Below are 22,412 nucleotides of genomic sequence, written 5' to 3' on the forward strand. Positions count from 1 at the left end.
CTCAATGTGATAATGTTAAATAGATACCAGTAGGAACCTTAACAGGGCAGACCGTCCTTTCCAAAGATGGCTAAAACAACATCTCCCCCTGCTGCCACGTTGGACAAGCCGTGTGCAGGTGATCTGGTCAACAGCCCAGCTGAGCTTCAGGCAGACAGCCAGCTTCAGCTGCCACATTTGAATGACCCATTCTTGACCATCTAGCCTAGCCAAGCCCTCAGACCACTACTGTCCAAGACAACATCTGACTATGTCTGTGTGAGACACCGTACGCAGGACTGCCCAGCTAGGACTTTTCAAATACCTAGTACACAAAAGCATGAGTGAAATAAAGTGATTTTTTAAGTTGCTAAGTTGTGGAGTAATTTATCATGCAGAAAATATATTCTAGACAATGTTAAAATCAAATAAAGTATTAAAAGCTTAATTTACCATAATGAAATTTTACTCAATATTAATAAGAGGTGATAAGGGTATTCTCTACAATCTGCATTTACTTGAAGTTATTATTCGTTATAATGACAGCTCTACTTTTACTAAAAATTCATCATCCAAACAGATAATCAGCTGTATGCAGAAATGGAGTGCATTCTTTGAAGTATTATGCATAACCACCATCATTTTCCCACAGCATTCAGTGAAACTATCATTTATGGAAGAGCAAAAACTTGCAAAGAAAATGTGAATCTCATAAGCCTAGAAAAGTGCTTGTATTAGAGTTCAAAATTGGGGCAAATCATAGTGAGTTGAAATACATGAAAAGATGAGTGACTTAAACATAAAGAACATGCTTTTTTATGCCTGAGGAACTTTAGAATGAGAAGTAAGAAATCTTTGGCAATAAAGCACTCAAAGATGGGCTAACAATGCTTTCAGATGGAAAGTGAGATTATAGCAAAACTTTATCTGGTGACTCACTCTGAAAATGAAAAGACCCACTAGGGGGTATTGAAGAGGGCCTGTTAAATGGCTGTCAGCTCATAAAACCACCTCTACGAAAAAGCTGCTAAATTATTTGAAAATCGATCTCATTTATTAAACAATACTAAATAACACCTATCAAAATGTATTAAACATTTAATAAACAATAAATATAAACATGAAATATAATAATAATAAAACACGCAGCTCTTCTGATACCAGAGGGTGCTCTTGGAAAGCATTCTAGTGCTGGTCTGTTATAGGGATAATTTGTAAGTAATCATTTCACATCACAATACCATGGTATTATTGACATCTTTGGACCAAGACTCTTCCCAGCCTCCCCTCATGAAAAGATAAATGCAAATAGAAATGCAAATTAAACCTGACATGAATTTTAGATAACAGTTCTCTTTCTGTTGGCAAGATTTGAGGAAACAGGAAAATGGTACAACTCCAGGGAGGGAAATTCATCAATATCTTACGAATTACAGTCCATTTAGCTTTGGAGCCAGTCAACACGTTTTGGGAAATTGATTCCAAAGATATACCTGCCTGAGAATAAAATTACGTATGAGCAAGATTAATAATTGCAGTCCTATCTGTAAGAGAAAAATAATGAAAACAACACAGATAGCTATTGACAGGAGACCGCTTGAATAGCATCTTTCTTAAAAAGAGGAAAAGCTTGTGAAAATATTAAGTGAGTCTAACAGGCCTAGCTAAGCACATACAGTTGAAATAAATGAGCAACTGCTAGTGTGTTGAGATTCAGCAATCCATGGAAGATCTAACCATGGAAGGTGTGCTTAGCGTTCTCTATGAATGAAAATTTTTGGAAGAAGTAAATAAAAACCCCAGGTCATAAAACATTCAAAGAGAAGCAAATACTACTTTAGATGGAGATTGTAGTTATGTTATACTAACATTTTTGTTCAAAAATCACTCTAAAAGTCCCAATGATTTTAAAGTAATATTTACAGCTCCTCATGGCTTTTGAATCATAAAACCTGTATGATAAAGATATTAGTCGTAACTATGGGATACATGAGCAATTATTTATTAAATGCACAGAGAAGGAAAAATTGACAAATAAGGTTGTTTGACTTTTAAGGAATTCGAGGAATTGTGCAAAGTTGTTCTGATCTGAAAAAAATAGCTATGAAATTCACTTAGTATTAAATTAGTGGGTAATTATGGTAAATGCCTTTGTATGAGGCAGAGATTCTTTTCGGATTGTCAGAAAAGTGCTGAAATGTGTTTTAGTGATACTTACTGAGATTAAGTTTTTATTATTCTTTTTTATTTCTCTCATTTAAAATAATGCAATGTGGCTTCTATTATCAAAATCATGGAAAAGATGGAGTAGAAAGGATGTGAGAAGAATTGAGGAACTGTGAGGAAATGTGATTCTCTTCCATAATCATTATCAAAAACTATAAATCAGTGATATAGTTCACATATACATACACATACAGTTTTATATGCCAGTGTTTCAAGGAAATCTGTATATATGCTGAATATTTCTATATTCAGTACGTTTTCTGTATTCAAAATGTATTCTCTCCAATGGCCTGTCTTACTGTTTTTCCATCTATTCCATTCCAGAATCTTATTAAGTAAATATTGTTTCTCATACATATAAAATATATTTTTCTTTTATTTCCCTGGAGTAAATATATTTTAGCATTAAGCTTTGTTATTTTTTGTACTATGCAGTAAGTAATAAGCTAGAGTTGCATTCACATCACGTGGTTGATCATGTTAAATCGTTTATTTTCAATTCAGTATTTTCTAGATAAAAATTGACAACTTGTGGTAAAGAAAAACGATGTGTATCAATAGTTTAGTATATTTTCAGTACTTTCACGAAGGAACAACTACTGCTTTGGCGAATTATAAAGAATTTTGTGTGATGAACATGATCTATTCATTTATATTCTTTTGTTTTTCATGTTCTCTCAGAAAGCCTCTGTTTATCCAAAATGAATACATAATGAAGGAAAACAAAATCAAAGTGACAGAACTGTAAGCGTCTCTTAGAATGCCTCCATCACCCGGTAATCACATTACTGTTACCTCTGTCCTTTGCCCTCGTGAATAACCTCATTTCCTGCAGTTCCACTGCCTTTGCCATTAGTGCTCACACTCCCAAGACTGGAGGCTGCTGCGACTGACTTGTTTTCAGTACTGAATAAACGGTCTATCAGTTTGACCTTTTATACCGGTATTTCTGCTTACAGGGTGTTTTTCTCTTTTTCGTCCAGCACTGTCGAGCTGGACGGTGCAGTTAGTGTTCTGGAGATAAACTAATACTATCAAAATGATGTGTATTGAAGCAAAGCAGAATTTTTACTTTCTGAATATAATTATATTTTAACCAGAGCAGAAAGTTTCAATATTTACTTAGAACGTTTATTACTCTTATGTAGTTCTTTGTATTTTTGGTTTTGTTTTGTAGTAAGTTCAAGACCAGTCTCAGTTGGGATTTCATTCATTTTTTCATAACTTAATTTCTTTGCATATATTTACGTAATGAGAGAAGGAAACTGCTCAGCTGAAATTAACTGATTTTCTTATCCTATCAAGGAATGAGCCACACAAAATCACCGTTAAGTGCTAAAAAAGCAAAATAGTTCCAATAATATTATTTTGCTTCTGTCATTTCAAAGGAGCAAGGATCTGAATCCTACAAGGTGATTCCAGTTTCTATTTATGTGTTTTATTATTAACTATATGGATTCTCTGTTCCCATTATTGCGTCCCGTGGCCAAAAATAAAATAAAACAACATATATTTTTAGAAGCTCCTCTTGAGGCTTACCTAGCTAACATTTCTCTCCATTTGACTTTTAGGAACAGTTGGCTATTAATTTTGTTTCATTCAGATGGTTCTTTGCTTTTTTTCTATGAAAAATACGAAGCAAAATAAAAAAAAAAAGGTTCAGTTACTAAGCCTATACTTTAAAATTGACAAAACTACAGATGTCAAAGCCTATGAAGTATAAACATTTAGAAAAGAATCAATTTAGGTGCCTTTTGATGTATTTGTCCAACTGAGACTTCACAGTTCCAGTAACAGAGTGAAGAACCTGCTATGGTCTGAACGTTTGTGCCCCCCACCCCCAAATTCATATGTTGATGTCCCCGTGCCCCACATGATGGTGTGTAGGAAGTGAGACCTCTGGGAGGTGCTCAGGTGCTGACTCTGCGGCCCTCATGAGTAAACAGAATGCTCTGACAAAAGAGACACCACAGAGCTCGCTGGACACTTCTCCTGTATGAGGAAATGTGAGAAGACACCAGCTCTGAGCAACAAAAAAGGACTTTTTCTTCCTTGACCTTGGATTTCCCAGCCGGCATGACTGTGAGAAGTAAATGTCTGCTGTTTATAAGCCACGCTGTCTGCAGAGCAGCTCAGACAGACTCGGATGGCAATGACTGTCATTTCTACATCAGAATCACTGCAAATCTCCTGGACTCTACAAGGCACTGTGTTATGCAGTTTATATGCATTAGTTTTAATACTGAAATAGACATTAGTGGTTTATATTACTATCATTTTCATTAAGAGACAAGTGGTTAAGATAAAGGGAAGAAAAATTGGGCTGTTTTGGCATTGGTTGGGATGTAAGAATGTTTAATCAAGCAGAATGAGAAGGAAAAATAATTAAAGATTAAAAGATAAATCAAATATTTTGGTACATGTAGTAAAACCCTTGGAATACTTAGAAAGTAGGATATTAAAAATAGTTTAAGTAATCACCACTTAAAGTTAGTACGACAGCAAAGGTACTATCCATAGTTGTATGTAAAATTGCAAAATTATTTCCTTGAGAAATATCACAGTTGTGATTAACGAGTGAGGAGTTTGGCTTTAATGGTTATTAAGTCATAACATTTAATTTTAGATTTAGAATCTTTAAAATTCTAAATAAATTGTGTGATATACGTATTTAAACATTCAGTTGAGTTGTATATTATTGTAAATGTCAAAATCCATACTATGTTTGAGTAATTTCTAAATCAACAGATATCAAAAAGCAATGAAAACTCTTTCACAAAATCATAAAGAAATGAGTTTTCCAAGGAACTTCTATGAACATTTCAGGAAACTCTGGAATAGAGGGTCTGGTCTAAGAATGTAAGACTTGAGAACCCAAATAATACATTTTGAACTCATACCTCTTTATCTTGTCTTCTTTCAAGTAAAATATCACAAGAAATCCTTTCAAAATTAAGCAATTGAATATTTGGAGGTTAGAAATCTGAGTGAAAATGCATTTTTGAGGGTGAAATGACAAAATCTTTAGTAAGTAAAGTCACAAATTCTGAGTCAATTAGAAGGAATCTTTCCCAAGAGATTATATGATACATTGTCTAAAGAGAAGGTTAGAGGACATATTAAAAAGTAATAATAAAAAAAGGATATTTATTAGGAAATATCTGGGGAACAGAGGGGATGGTTTAATAAGTAATATCACAGATCCCGCCTCAGATAGAGGGACTGAGCGTTACTAGGTGTCAGGAGAGAAACCACAGGACGAGTCTGGTGAGTTGAAGTATTCCAGCAGGTGATGCGCAGAACACGCTAACAGTAATATTCACCAGAAGCCAGAAACGCAAAAGCAGAAAGGTATATATTTTTTCAGAAATAAAAGGCGCTTAAAAAATCTGGAACCAAAATATGATTCATAAAGACTTGTAAGTAACCTATGAAGTAAGGAGAATTGTTGCTGCTTTACAAGAAATTGACTCCGGGTGTCAAGACCTGGGGCAGGAAGAAACCACCTAATTCTAAAAGTAGTGACGAATGTATACATGGCTTATTCAGGGTTAAACGCTAAGCACCTTGCCGGGATCATTTCACTGAATCCTTAAGATAGTTCTACGACTTCCAGACTCTGCTCTTTTCCGCCTTACCAACGAGGAACCCTGGGCCCGCAGTTTAACCCAACCGATGTCTCCACACAGGTGCCCCGCTACCCCGGGCAAGCCAGTGCTTAGATGTGGATCTGCAAGCCTCTCTCTGTTGCGGGACTTCGGGCATGTCTGACCTGGACATCACAGAAACCCGAAACACTCCACATATTTTCAAGTGCCTCTCAACAGTTAGAAAACAAAGCAACAAACAAAAGCAAAGGTTGCTTTGCAGTGAGGCATGCCTCAGGGTTTTTTTCCACCACACGTCTTTCTTTCAAAAGTCTAGGTGTTGCCACAATACGAGTGTCTCCCTACACATCAAAGGAGGAAAAGAAAGAGCCTCACCTCACACACGTTAATTTTCAGACTCCTCCAAGAGCCCATGAAGGTAAACGGAGGGTGTGGTGCCCGGAATAACCAAGATTATCAAGCAACTTTAGCTGTTTTGGAGCCGAGATCTATATATAGTTAGATGATTTCACGTAGGCAGTTTCGTTTTAAGCTTATTTAGGCAAAGGAAAATGTCACTTTAATCAGAGGAAAATGAAATTCAGACACAAAGTCACTCACACTCTGTAAGACTCATTACTGCAGAGCTTTTTAATTTCCTTTAGGAGATGTGTGCGTGTGAGTTTGTGTATATTGCAAATATATTTTTTTAGTTGCTTGTTTTATTTTCCCTTCAAGACTCAACTCATTTCTGTTTCAATCTCTGTGAAACTTTTTCACACTTTTCCAGCCCTCAAATACTCAGAGTTGCCCAGTAAGAATTAAAATACAACGATTAGATCAAAAATATGAAGAAAAGTCATCATTCGTTATCTTAAAAATTCCTGACACATGAGAAATGTACACAACAAATATCACTTAATGTAACTGTAGTAAATAAGTTAGACATGACGACTATAAATATATTGATATATACTTGCTAAAAGTACATATTTGTGTATTTCACATTAGTGTAGTCTAATAATGGTAAGTATTTTGAAAAAAATTGAGATTGTAAAGAGATGTAAAAAAGTTTAGAATAATAGAGATTTGAAAATCAAAGTAGACCATGGATGGATAATCCAAGGATGTTCTTACAGAAATGACCCCGGGGGACGCTCCACACTCTGATCCTCTTTCAGCTAAAACTCAAATTGTCCCCTTGCTTAATCTCCACTTCGTTAAAATCATAAATATTTTCCTGCTCAAGAACAACTGAACCCAAAGTCAGCTATACCAGTTATCCCACTGAAAAAATCTTAAAAGGATAAAAGTTTTACTCCTTTGCTTTTATGAAAATTGTTATTTGTCGACCAAAAATCCATCCTGCTCCCTATAGACACAGGGTTGTGGCTGGTCACACGGCTGTCCAGCTGGAGCCTAAATATCCTGGGCTTCTTTGCAGGTAGGTGGACCCCATAATGACTGAATCCTCCCGAGCGTGTGTGAGCGGAGGTCACAGGTCCTAGGCCTGAGCTCTGGGACAGCAGGAATGCGCTCCTGCACACGCTTCAAAATCTGCAAACTGGAAAAGGTGCGTGCCTGTGCCTCCCCTTCCGCCACGCAGAAGAGATCAGCCCCCTCGCACACAGCAAAGCTGTGGATGGGAGTGATTCTGATTTTCTGAGGACAGAGTGGAAAATAGCCATCCATCAGCCTGCACCAGTCACCTGGGGGCTGGTAGAAGTGAGCTAATGAACTTCACGTTCTTTAAGCCGTTTTGTTCTGGGTCAGCTTTGATGCAGTAGCCTAATCTCATCCTTTTGCACAAAGACTCCTGCCTGCCTTTTCTGCCTTTGCCTAATCCCAGCTGCAAGTTTCATCGGACAGCAAAATAAGAAAAGCCAGAGGAGAGGGTACAGCTCAGTGGAAGAGTGTGTGCTTAGCAGGCATCAGGTCCTGGGTTCAATCCCCAGTACCTCCATTAGGGAAAAAAAGAAAAAGAAAAACCAGTGAAGACGAAGTTTTTATTGAAATACCTCTGTTAGTTTTTTAAAGTTCATTGCCAAATAACTTAGGGTCCATTCCTGGCTTCAACACACTGACTGAATCAGAGATGAGCAACAAAATCTCTCCAGTTGCCTCATCTGTGAAATGGTCATAGTAATAATATGTATCTCATTATTACAGAGATTAAATATGATTATTTATGTACACAGCTTAGATGGCTCGCGCCCACGGTAAGCTATCAATAAATGTTGTTGCTGTTTCATAGCAAAAATGCCACTGCCAAGCCCCGTGGCATTTTTGTAGCCTGAATCAACTTTAAACACGATGAGCAGTTAGGGTGGCACTCAGACTGCCACGAAGGCCACTCCTGGCACTTAGCAGCTGTCAGAGGTCAACAAACCTTTTCTGTAAAGGACCAGCCAGTACAGGCAGACCTCTTTTTATTGTGCTTCACTTTACTGTGCTTCCTAGATTTTCCGTGTTTTCCAAATGGAAGGTTTGTGGCAACCCCGCGTCAAGCAAGTCTACTGGCTCCATTTTTCCAAAAGCATTTGCTCACTTCATGTCTCTGTGTCATATTTTGGTAATGCTCACAATATGTCACACTTTTCTGTTGTTACTGTATTTATTCTGGGGATCTGTGATCAGTGACCTTTGATGTTAACCGCTGTGACTCACTGAAGGTTCTGATGATGGTTAACATTTTTAGCAAAAAAGTACTTTTTAGACATAACATACAAACATAGTTTTTTAGACATAATACTATTGCACACTTTCTAGATTACAATATAGTATAAACATAACTTTTATATGTTCTGGGAAACCAAAAACTTGTGTGACTTGCTTTATTGCAATGTTCATTTTACTGCCGTGGTCTGGAATGAAACCCACACTATCTCAGAGGGATGTCTCTAAATCCTTTAGGCTTTACAGGCCATAAAAGTGTTTCAACCACTGAATCCTGCTGTAGTCGTGTGAAAGGACCCACAGACACAGAGTAAACATGTAAGCATGGCTGTATGCCAATAAAACTTTATTTATAAAAACAGACAGTGGGCTAGATCTAGTCAACAGGCTGTTTGCCAAACCCTGAGTTAGACTAATGAATCACAGACAAGTGGTAAAGGCTGGTATTTTATCTCATCATTCCTTAATAAGGTGTTTACAGTAAAGGGTGGACAGTTAATCTGAAAATTCCTGTTACTTTTGCTAAACGTACTGATGTCACACAGATGTTCTTCATTCATCAAGTCACTTACTCAAACGTCTATCGTTGCTCCTACTGAGTTTCACATATTTTTATTTTTATATAATGTGAAATTGACAACCATAATATGTTCTAAATTTATTTTATTTTTAATTTAAAAAAATTTTAATTGATATGTAGTCAGTGTATTTAGTGAAATAACTGAGCATTTGGTTAAGAATATAGTATCTTTATCCTCTGAATATTTATTGGAGAGGGAGGGAGAGACATAAAGCATCATCACTAGAATCACTAGGTGACTAGATTAAAATCTGAGAAGATAAAGTGCCTACTAAGTTGACCTTGCAGGGATATTCACTCACTTCAGAGTAGAAAGAAATAGTTAAGTAAGAGGTTCTTATGAGTAGATCATAGGTCAAGATTATTCACTTTGCCTTAAGCACTTTCTATAATTTACTAAGATTCATTGCTTCTCGCCCTCTTGTCTCTCCTGCCCTATTTCTCTCCTTCCTATTCCTTTCACTTTCTTAGTGTCCAACCAAATTCATTTTCTGCTCACTTCTGCCTTTATAGTCACCTCGGACTTTCTATCCTTCATTTCTGTCTGCAAGTAAAACAGTCTGACATCTTCTCCCTCCCCAGACTTCAGCTTTAAAATTTAGACATATTAATGCTCATAGGTAGAGTTTAGACTTTTGCAAAATGCAAATTGGAAATTACAAAGACTTTTGTTCAGTTTGATTGCTAAAATATGTAAATAATTCCATAAAGGGTTCATCTGGAATTCAGGGGCTTATTTTAAAATGCATACATTTTCACCCCAGTCCTAAAGCCTTCTTTTTTCATGCCTTTCAATTCTATGAATGAATTATGTTGAAGTTAAAAAGGAAATATCTTAGCATACATTCATCTATCAGGGCTCAGTGCATTTATATCTCCTAACGTCCGTATTTGCCTCTGAGTGTCACACCATGACTGAGTTTTGCATCAGACTCTGATCTGGGCAGTGACTCCTGGAGACGGTAAGAGAGGACTCAAGGGCCGGATTTTGATCAGTTAGTGGTTACAAATCCTGCGATGATATGTCTTCCCTTATTGGCAACCAACAGCATCAAAGCAAAGAAGGCCATGGATCCCTTCATGGTTTTCTTTACCCTATTCAAGTCAACGCAAAGTTGAAAATAAGATAAAAAAGAAGTTTCTGATTTTCAAACCTTTCCAGTTAAAATTCTCTAAATGAACTGGAGTGACTTGGAGATATCTTTCTTTCCGCTGCTTTTACTAATGGGAAACCAAAGCACAGAGAGACTGTTTTGCCCACAGTCACACCGGACTGGGACTAGAACCTACTGAGAACAGGGCAGGGGCGTCTGGAAAGCACGCTGCATCTTGGAGGCACGTACTTTCTGCAGGAAGTATTCTGAAGGAAAGCGTCCATTCAGACTTGGTTGGATGGTGTTACAAAATCCCTACCCCACTTTTCAGGGATTCTGGTGATGACGAAAAGCAGGAATGTCCGAGCGCTGTAAACCACCCCTTGTCCAGAAATCTGAAAGCGGCATCCTTTGGGATATGAACCTTGAAAGCCCGAGGACAGGCATCGACATTAGCAATTTTAAGATTTTAACTGCCAGTTTCCCGCCGTATTTTTTAACAAATGAGCTCAGAGCTTATCAGAATAGTCTTTAGGGGTGCCTAGGAATAAAATCGTTGCTCTATAAAAATCCATGGATAAATAATGTGCAAAACTACTTTGGAACACTGTACACATAACAACAGGAAAACAAAACTATCTAATAACTATTATATAGGTTAAAACAAAAAGACTATGTGAGTACTGATTTCTTGAGGATTTGTTACTAGAGTTAAAATTACCATTCATTTCTTCCTAAACAGGGCTATTTCAATGTTCTTGCTGAATTTCATTTTTTAAGTACATCTAAATGACTGAAATTAAATGTACAAACTGTTTTGTAAACAAATTGACTTAATTTTTTCAGTAAAAAGGAGAAATAATTATAATTATAATGCTGTTGGGTTGCTTTTAATAAGTTTGTTTTACAGCAAGTGCCTCTGTCAAAAGGCAAAAAAGAAAAAAACAAAACAACAAAAAAAAAACACCGATTTAAAAAAAGGCCCACTGAAACGGAGGCATAGTTTTCTAAGCCGCTGTCATTTCAGAGCCTAAACTCACAAAACAGTCTCCATCTTGAGCGCTTTCTACACTTCAGAGTGACTTCCGTTTTCTTCTGTTTCCTTCTTTGCATGTCTGTTCTTTGTCTTGGAACGATGAAAGAATGGCTCATTTATTTATTTGTTTGTTTGTTTGTTTATTATTTATATTCTCTTAGAAAACTCAGAGATATTTTGGTGTGAAGGGAAGACGCGAGATAAATCGAAGTGCCTAATTCTGTGTACCTACCATGGTCCTGGAGCTAGAGTTGTACGCATAATCTTATTTTTCCCTAAGATTACTTTCCCCCACACTTGCTTGGTCATGGCTCCGAGGCTCCAGCAGTGAATCTCGTAGGCGAGACAGATGATCATCGTATTTGTCGGGTACACAAACACCACCAGCTGAGGAAGAAGGGGATGCATTTGAAATTGCTTAAGTCACAATTGAAATTGACTATATTTGATTTTCCATAGGACCCCTGTGACTCTGAGGACTTCAGTTGTTTTGTTGCGTTTTCCGGAACCTCCTGCGGATTTAGGAAGAGAAGACAAGAAACCCAATTGCTCTCAGGCGCTGAGCTGACAGTAACGGGGAGGCTGGGTCAGCGGCAGTTCTCAGAGGCTCTGAAACATTTCCCGACCCGAGAACATTTTTAACATCTCTGCTCCTCCCTCCTAGAAATGTGGGTGGTTGTAAGGACTGTGGGTGAAATGGATCAGAAAGCAAAATGTTTAATTAAAAATATGTGTTCTGATTTTTAGGTAGAAACTCAACAGTTATGCAAATTCATTCAACAAGTCTTACCTGAATGGTGTGATTGTATCCCAATAGAACCTTCACTAAGGTATCTGGAAAGTTCTCTCTCTTTCCTCTTTCTAGAACATGTGCAACTTTATCTTTGTTAACATTTAAAGGATTTTTTAAAACAGTCAACATTTTATTACCATATTTCATATAATCATTCTTTTCTTATTAGGTGCATTGAGGGAGCGAGACTTTTTAAAAAAATTTCCCCCATGAAATTCAACCACTCTTCTTATAAAATATCTAAAGATCACTCATATGTATATTCCATTAAGATATTTTTCATTTAGAGTGAATGTTTGCACCTCTGGACACTTAAAGCACAGAGAACGGGGGTTCTCCCTTGGGCACCACGTTTGCAGATGAACAAAAAGTCTTTCCCGGACAGATGGACTGTCTGAAATTGAATGCAAAACCTGTTCAGGTATTCATATGTGCATTGTTCTGGAGATAATTCTACAACTTAGAATAGAAACTCAGAACAGAGTATAGCATGCACGTGCGTGCACACACACACACACACACAAACTCTCGTGTGCACAGCCACATGAAAGTCTTTATATATATTTGCATTGATACTGATTATTGTCTGACCATAGCATGTACATAAAATGTATCAGGCACCACTCTACACACTAAATACATTATATAATTTAATATACTTCTTTAGTGCTGAGCAACAAGTTAATAATTGGAGAGTTTGAGTCAATAGCTTATCGGAGGCAGATCAAAAATTCAAAAATTTGTGGACTCCAAGAGACCAATGGTTCTGCACTCTGATGGTCTTTGCCTATGTCAATCACTCTCCTCCCAAGAACATAATAATATTTACAGTTTTTATTCGTTGTTTACATTTTTTTTAAAGTAATTTTCACAGTGCTGAGCATGACACACATTCTCAGGAGATTCCTGTCCACTGAGGGACGATGGAAATTGTGGTAACAAGATCTTAGTGACTCGGTAGCCACCCAGACTCTTAAGTGATGGGAGTGAAAGAAAATGTACCCTGAAAAATATTTATCTCTTGTTAATATTGTTTCCTACATAAAGAGAGCCAACAAGATGCTCAGAATACTCAACTATTTATCACTTAGAGTTAAATTTAGAAAGGGAACTCATTGAATTCTCAAAGCAATGAACCTTGGGAAGATCTTAACTGACCCAGTGATATGAACGCTGGGATGTACAGACAGAATCAAACTGTAAAGAGACTTTTCTGAATGCTCTTTGCGACTAGAGTCACTATGTTTAGGCTCATTCATTGATTTTTTTAAAAGAAAACTTAATGGATATTTACTTTCTCAATTACTTGTAAAGGAACAATTAAATGTAATCATCTAAACGGAACAAACAACCCATGAATAAGGACAGGATGGAATTATGAATTGACAAAACGGAAACCATCTGAACAACACCTGGTAGGCAAGACTTTCCTCGGTTTTAGTCACTGTTATTGAAATGGACGGGTCTTCTGTAAGATTTAAAACTATTGTAATTTTCAAGGAATAATGAACTCTTTTAGCCTAAGTCTTTATAAGATTTTTTTTTAACATTAAGCTGCTTAATGAAAAGAATGGAAGACCCACTCTGGAGCAGAGTAGCGGATGGAGAGCCATCGATGAGAAAAGAGGGGTATTGAAAGGAAGGTCACTAGCGTCTGAAAACACTAACGTGAAGAGCAAGTCCTAGGATTCACGTGAGCTGAATAACCTGAAAGGTCCTGTTTCAGTAAAATGTGGCTGATTAATTGCCTTTGACGGAGACGTGAACGGCAATATTTAGACTTAGTCTCTCACCTTCTTCACACTGAAGCCACACACAGGCTCAGACAAAGCCACCGTTGTTAAAATAGCTTGTGTCGTACGTCCCTGGTTTTGAGCTGCCTTGGCCACATGTGTCTCTTCAAACTGAGCTGACCAGCTGCCAATTTCATTTTGAGGACCATTATTGACACGCACTAATGCAAGAAATTATATCCAGCTTTGCTCTTAAATCAGGATTGTATCAATTTTTCATTCCATGACCTCAAGAAAATAATCGACACAATCAGAGTCATTTTTCTTCCATCTGCAATACAAGGCAGTCCTTTAATTACAATAAATCTCTATCTAGGATCTCCTGGGAGGAAGCATGCACCCCGAGTTGCTCTGGAGGCTGGGTTAGGATTCCCAGATTCCTCTCGTACACTTGGTGTTCTGTATTTTATTATCTGATTCTAATACCCAGAGTCCTGCCTCTCGCTCATCAGTGTACTGCCTTTAGGATGTGATTTCGCTTCTGCAGTTCAGCAGGATACATGATGATGCATCCCTTTTTCAGTTACCTGGATACAGAAAAAGCTTCTTCCCAGAGAAGTTATATCCTGGCTGAGTGTACCTTACGCGCGTTCAGGTGCGCTGGTTGGAACTGGAACATAGCTCCCTTGTAGCACCGTATTAAAGACAGCGAGAAACGACAGCACATTTCAGCATCCTCACACTCGTTTTGCGCTCTCCAAGAGGCCACCTTAGCACGCAGTATGGATTCTCGGAGACAGTGAGCAAAAATCTCATCCTTTTTTCTTATTCCTCTGTATCATATAACAACGACTATCAGCTGGCATACGGGGGTCAGGAAATCCTTGCCTGAGACTAGTGACATTGTAACTCAAAGGTTTACCTTGTTCATCAGGAAACCTGCCCAGCTGATGTTTATATGTATGTATCCTTGCTCTCCATTCTGCTGTACTGCTGAGCCACGGTTTTAAAAGCGTCTTACCCCCGTGTAAGTCCTGTGTACTTGTTCAGTCCCCATTAGCTTTGTAACACAACATAGAACCCGAACAGAAAAGATGTTTTATAAAAATTCCAAGGTGATTGGTGCTTTCCGTGACAGTATCAAAGGCTCAGATCCATGCAATCAAGTATCTTTACGCTGTTAGTCATGACCTTCCCCTTTGAAATGACTGTCTGCCATCTGTCATTTCATTAAGTATTAAATCTTCATTGCTGAGCAGCAAGCCAATTTGCCTTCGTGACTTCACCAAAAAAAAAAAAAAGCATTTAAAATTCCTTTATGAGAGATGTAATTGCTTAAACTCCGTGTTCTTTTAAATTCCAGATAAAATTTAATATGTGCATGGGAAGTACATTGCAATCAAGATACCGAAGTCATTAGCTGCACAGTCCTAGAACCCCTTAAAAGGCTATTCACAGTTTAAGCCCTACGTTAGCACAGTGTGGATCTGTTGCAAACTTTGCCCATTAAAAATGAGGTTGTGTACATAACTTAGTAATTTCATGAGGCAACAAATTGTTGCCATTTACATCTGTAACTAAACTACCTTTGGATTGTGCTTTTCTGTCACCTGGATGTGTGTTTTGTATATAATTGATCCCTCTTCATTACCGTTGATCCGATCTATCAATTTGCATTCCAATTGATTTCATAATCTAGATTTAAAGCACTACTTAGCTTGGAGCACATAGAGAAATGATCTGGATAAGGCTATGACAATGTGCAGGGCAAATAATATATATTGCATTAAACTTTTCCTAATATGTTCATAGTTTCAGTGATGCATCATGGTTTACTCCAATGGACAGATAGTGAGAGACAGCCTTACCCTCAGCTTCTGACCAAGGACAGGATTTCCTGACCAAGACTACTGACAACAGAAGTTATCCCAGGCAGTCAGGGCAGAATGCCCAAGAGTTTACCTAAACTAAAAGCAGTTCAGGCGGTGCTCACTACAGTCCAATACGAAACACTCAATGTCTCAAATTAACACGGAAAATGACAGGAACTCAAGATAAGGAATACTTTTCTAAGCCGAGGCAGACAGGCTATTTTCAGACAAAAATATATTAACTGGTAACAGGATAAGGCTATTATTAGAAATAAGGACTAAGAATGGAAAATGGCCTGGGTAAATCATAGATATATATTGGATAAGAAACTTGGAATGCAGACCAAAGTTGAAACAGAAAATTTTCAGACTAGAGCACATGGGTTTGAAATAAAGCTTTGCAAATTAAATCCAGGCAGTGGGGTTTTTATTACTGGAATGTAAGTTTTCAGGAGAATGAACTGAAAAGTTGGGAAAGAAGTATAAAAACCTCAATGTCACTAGAATGCAGTCTAACAGCCACGCCACACAGAGGATTACCCAGTCTGAGGAGCCCTCCACGTCAAGGGCAGAGGCGGGTGGGAAAGCTCCCAGAGATGGTTCTTCCGCGCCCGGAAGCTGGGGGTCTTGTGCCCGGGGCAGAGCTGGGTGTGTGGGGATGTCCGTCAGGGGTCCCCTAGGAACAGCTGTTGCAAAAGCAAAGGCCGGGGGAAGGAGAAAGGGCATTGTTCTGTAAACACTCGTTTTCACAAGTGGGGATTACTGACTATTGCCTCTCATATTGCCTCTTATTTATTATATGTTTGTTTCCAAATCAGTAATATTCTGAAAACCAACTTTCTTTTCCAGCTTTAATTCCTAAACTCAGGTTCCTGCAACTGTGACAGAGTGTCTCCTTTGTTGTCATTTATAGAGCTTTCAAACATGCAGATTGTGTCTCAATCCAATCCAAGGGGACTGTCTAGGAATCTGTATTTTTAAGGTTCCTAGGTGATTCTGGTGTGTCTCCAGGTTTGAAAACCACTGTAAAGACTCACAGCGTTACTTAGGAAAACACCTGATAAGGAAGAATTCAGAGAGAAAGATGAAAAGGTGAAAAGGTGTCAGCATCTGAATAATAAGGAACGCGTTTTCAAAAATGAAGCATCTGATTTCAGAAGGTGACCTCCGATAAGGGAGCAGTATAAAAGGAAGAAAAAAGTCAAGAGAGCTTTAAAACCAGAGCATCATTTAATTTATATTCACCTGCGGAGACAGAAAATGATTTCACTTTTTCAAGTAAGAGTAATCAGTCCACAGCTTTCTGGAACCCTGGTATTGGGGGATTTTAAGTCATGTAATTACTAAAAGTAAGAATGAAAAAACACTGAAACAAAAAAAAAGGGTAAAGGAGACAGCGTCCATGTAAGGCATATGCTCTAAGATATCCAACTATTTTCACACTTAATGAAAAGCAAAAGGCAGAAGTAAAAAAACACGTGAAAAGTTATTTTATATGTAGACATGATTCTTAAGGTTCTGACATGCAGGAAAATTCTTGAGTTGAATGATAGTGGAGTCAAATGCCCGTGGAAGGTCTTCATTCAGTAAAAAATAAATGGTTGATTAGATACTTAATGACATGAGACATTCATGGAAGTGTGTCATATTCTTGATTAGCAACGTGAACCATTCTGAAGGTATACAGAAAGTGCATTTTTTAGCGAAAAGGAAAAATGATAATAGAAGATGATACCAAAAGAGTTTTGATAATAGAGATATAGTACCTTTAGCAGGTAGGGTTTCAGTGCGCTTAATGAGATTCGCTATTGCGATCCCCTAAATCTCTCTGTTCTAATGAAGTCATTTGTACCCCTGTGAGTCTCTGGGATCACCTGAGGGGATGGCTTCAAGCTGAGTCTCACAAAAATGCCTGCAACTTATTTTTACTAGTTTCAAATTGAATTCAAAAGTTCTACGGATGATTCTAACAGGTCCTCCTCTACCACCTTCCTCATCAAGCCACAACCTCAGTTGAAAAGTAACAACTGTATTTGTGATGGAGACACCATTGAAACATGGCTGGACATCACAACAGAATTTAAGCATTAGAGAGGAATTTTGGATATGTATTTATGGAGAGCTGAAAATTTTAAAATCATAGTTTGGGGCTTCTTTGGGAGAGGGAGGAATAACTGAGGAAAAGCACGTAACTAAGTATAAAGTTTTAAAGCGATTTTATAATTAGGAATTGGCGAGAGTAATTCAACCCAACAAAAGAATCTCGGAAGACTCTGATCGGAAGGAGGCTGGAACTAAAGAATTGTGGAAGAAACTGGCAGAAGGAAACACGCTTTTCAAAGGAGGCTGAGTACATTGCCGTTAACTGCTCCCTGAAAAAAGAAAAAAAAGTGAGAAGTCAGGAAAGCCTTGAGTGTCTTGGTAGCCAGATGTGTCCACGGGGTGATGGAGGTGGGTGAAACCAAACACAGGATTAAAGGATGAGCGCGTGAGCGCAGAGGAACACAGTGATTACAGGCTGCACTGATGGTTCATTTAATAGAAGCTGGAGAATGAAAGCAGCCAGATCAGAAAAAATGATGGCTGTGTAATGTAGAGCATTTTTAAAAATTGTTTCTTATGCCCGTTTTCCTGGATGCTGTATTGGGAGTGTGATAAATGTGTTTCTAGCACTTACATGTCACACTAGAAGGTTGAGAGTCACCCTGAGCTGTAGGTTTAGTTTAATGTTCATTTCTTAATCTCTGTGTCGTGAACATTACCTCCCCGCTCCACACTCTCCTACGGGTAGGTTTTGTTGTTAAAGATAATTAATGGAAGCTTCGTAAACTGTTGTGTGAAGGAGGCATGATGACTCACACGGAGCACTTCGGGGCAGTGAGGGCGGGGATGGCGTTCATGCCTGCGCTGGCCAGTTCTGTGATGGGGACGCGTCCCGTCATGCACGAGGCTGGAGGAGGTTACAGTGGGGAGTGGGGGGCAGTGACCCAGAAACAGCCCCTCCAGCAGTGCTTGAAAATCCAGTAATAAGGGAAACACAGATGCTGGTCACTCTCCTTTGTCCTTGGTTGAAAAGAAGGTAGACTATACTTCTTAACATTTCCCACAGCACTTGAAAGCATACCTTTCTGAAGGACAAAAGGACTATTTTTTTTTTTTTAATTAGTTGCTCTTTGCCACATACTCTGTCCCTTTCTCCCCAGGGCTCAGCCTGCAGTTTCTGCGGTTCTGATTTCAAGGGGAGGTACAGCCGTAGAGAGGACAGGAAATAAACCACAGTCAAGTAATGTAGTAACTGGACCCGTGTTGTAACCACAAAACTGGGGCAAATGACCTGCTGAAAGCAGAGAGATTGTGTTCATGCAGCACTCAGCGTGAAGGGCAGGGATGCTCAAGAAAGCAGTAGGAAAATGTTACAAACATCTTTTCCATCAGTTTCGGGGGAGTGACTGAACGCCTAATGCAAGAACTTAGGTGAATCTAAATGTGACGGATGAAGAGTCATGCTTTGGCATTCTCTGAGGGAACAGGGCGTAGAGCTGGAGCTATAGTAATTTTAAAACAATTTTTGGTTTAATTGATTTAATATTACTTATGTAAATAATCCACATTTATTATATAATCATTGAAATTCTGCTTTCCCTATTACTCCTATTTTCACTCTAAAACCAATATATAATTTCTTCAACTGCAAAAGGAACTGGAATAATTAGAGCAGTTTTTGTTTTTTGAGATGCTTGGTATGAATAAATACGAAATGCAGGGCTGTTCTCTGCAAGTTAACTTCTCCCTTTCCCTACAGAGATCTGACCCCAAACTCCAAAACTAAATATTCAGGAACCTTCTTACACTCTTCCAAGATCTCTATCTTCTTTATTATATACCCTTTTAAACAAAAAAAAGTCTGCTTTTATTAAATAAATTATCTCCTTTTATTAAATAAAACATCAACACATTAAAAATACATTCAAATTAGTGAGAAAAATTTTTTCTGTGTTTCAGTTATAATAGAAGACTTTAAGCCTTAATTTAAAGGTCAACTTCAAATTTGCTACTTTTTAAAACTCAAAGCTGGTCTTTAATATTTAAGCCGTGGCTGATAATTATTTTTCTTAAAGCAACGCTGATTCTCCTTACCTCTGTAGAATGGATCTTTCTATCAGGCAGAGAGATGTCAAAAAAGAGAAAAGCATTTGCAGTAATTTGATTCAAAGACAAAATAACCAAGGACAATTTAGATTTCATACAGCTATACTCAATAAGAAAAAACACCATCAAATCTGTGAAACACCAAATTCTTTGAAATTTCATGGAGACACTGAAAAACTGACCTTTTAAAAACCTTTAGAAATAGCAAGGAGAAACCCGCAGAGTATCATTGCCTATATTCTTTAGGAAATATTATTGAGCCTTATTTTCTTCAAGGTTGCATTTCTGGAGGTATTAACTATGCTTAAATGTTCATACTTTCCATCATCCATTTAAAATGCTATTTTCTCTGAGTATATTACTGTAAATCATTTATTTAAAGTGGATACATATTCATATTTTGTAAAACTGTATTTTCTTAGTTTTACTTAAAACATAAACATAATTTCATTTATGAGTTATAATCTCCTACTAATTACACTTAAGAAATTTAAATATAATTATTATGAAAAAAAGACTGGATAAGGTTATGTATACTTTTCAAAAATAAAACAACGTAAAATGCATGTGTGAATTCCCAATGTTCATCAAGAGTTTGTTTTGGAAGGTGAAATGTATCAGAATTTCTTATTATTTCCCAAATCTGCATATAGATAATCTTCCCTGTTTATGAACCATTGATGTCAGTCATGTATGTCATGCATATTTATCAGGATAAGTTGTTATTGGTGTTCAAAGGCACTAAAAATTGATGCCTCCTCCCCCATTAAAGGAACGTTTTATGGCAGGTCATATCAACCATATTTATAATTAGCAAATATGACCGATCTGAATTTCTATCTCCCAATCTTATGAGATTTTCTTCTCATCTCCTACGTAAGCCACATACACACAAAGACACACAAAGACATACATGCCCTCTACATTTGTTTGTGGTTGTGTGTACGTGTGCATATGTTATATAAATAAAATTCTATGTGACCCTTAACACTGAGAGGAAAGTTGACTTATTCTTGGTAAACCTTTACAGAAAGTCAATAAAAAGTAATGTTACACACAATCTTCAAGATAAAAGTAAATAACAACATGAATCAAACAATTCCACAAAACAGAAGAAAAGTACACTTAAAAATTTTTTAAAAACAAGATAATATACTAGTGGATAAACTTATCAGAAGGTGACAAGAAAGCCCTAGCATAGTAATATTCACCAGAAATGTAGATAAAGACCAGTAGCTGATTAAATGGTGACCATCATAAGACTTAGGTTGAATAACAAGAACCCAGAGCTAAATAATCTCTGACTCCGTCTGGCCTTTTCTGACAGCACCTGGCAGGCGTTCTCCCATAGCTCGTTACTGCCTGGAGATGGCAGAAGTCTCGTGGTCCCTTGGCCTTTGCTCAGGTGGGTGTGGTCACAGTTTTGTCTTTGGAGGATTCCTTAACTATAGTGGTGATTTTTTTAAAAGTTTACCATCTGGCTAGGCTGCCTCTTTCCTGATTTTATGATGAGACAGAGAAGGCCCCTGGGGAGATTTTTGAGTCGAACTTTCTGATATTTCAGGATTGCTGCCTTCTATACCTCCTTGTTAAAATTATCCAAGACTAGAAGAAAATCCAGGGAACGCACAGCTTCATCATTCTGGAGTCCCGATGTCCACAGACAGTTTGCTTTCTGTCCACCTTTCAGAGCCTTATAGGTAATGTCCAGGGTTTTTAATTGTACTTAGAAAAAGAAAAAGTAAAAACTACACCTACTCTCTCTTCCCAAAAGCTGAAATGCTGATATATAATTTTAAAAGATTTGTAAAGCAAAAAGATCACTAACTTGGACCACAAAGGAACAAGATTTATCAAATTTCTAAAAGGTCTCCAAGCCCCCAGATTTCTGGAGGCTGAAAGGAAGCAGAAAAAGCCACTCATCTGCTTATTTTCTCTGTTGAAATGATTTTATCTTTGATGGGTTTTTGCTCTTATTTTTACCATTATGTCCTGCTCTCACTTCCAGAACTTAGAAGCGGGGTGTAAGCAAGGAATATTTCCTGTCCCCAGAGATGGGAGCCTTGTCAATTTTCCCCTCGTTGGATTTCAGCATCCCTGCGGAACTACAGATGCTGTGTGCTTCCCACGCCTCCCGCTCTGGACTGGAAGCGTCTGTTACAGTCATCTTGTTGCTTTAGCACCACTGCATGGTGGGTTTGGTGGGGTGAGATAATTTGCTTAATAGTTCAAATTCCTTAGGTCAACAACAGCCATATCTGAGGATTTACAGTCAATTTAAAAAGACTGTGAAATTCTAGACAGTGAGCCTTATGCCATAATTCGATGAGAGTTTGGGGATCACGGATAAAGGTGAGTATATTTTGCATGAGTCTAGAATGTACATCTCTGCAGCCAGAGACGGTGGTAGCTTGTAAACCCGGGCTCTATTCCATTCCTCCCTGCATTCCTTACTGCAGATCCTCTCATCAGTATGTAGAGCTGTTTTCTGCCCCCTTGAACTTGGGTTGGCCCCATGATGCATTTGGCCAGACAGGGCACTAGAAAACATGAAGCTAGAGAGAACTGACAGCCGTTCCTGCCCATCGGGGCTCGCCCTTTCCTACTGCACTGGGAACCCTGTGGCTGCCGCAGGATGGGGCTGACTGAAGCTAGTCTGCTGGAAAGTGAGAGGCTGTGCGAAGAAGA

The sequence above is a fragment of the Camelus ferus genome, chromosome 30 (assembly GCF_009834535.1).
Source record: "Camelus ferus isolate YT-003-E chromosome 30, BCGSAC_Cfer_1.0, whole genome shotgun sequence".
NCBI lineage: Eukaryota > Metazoa > Chordata > Mammalia > Artiodactyla > Camelidae > Camelus > Camelus ferus.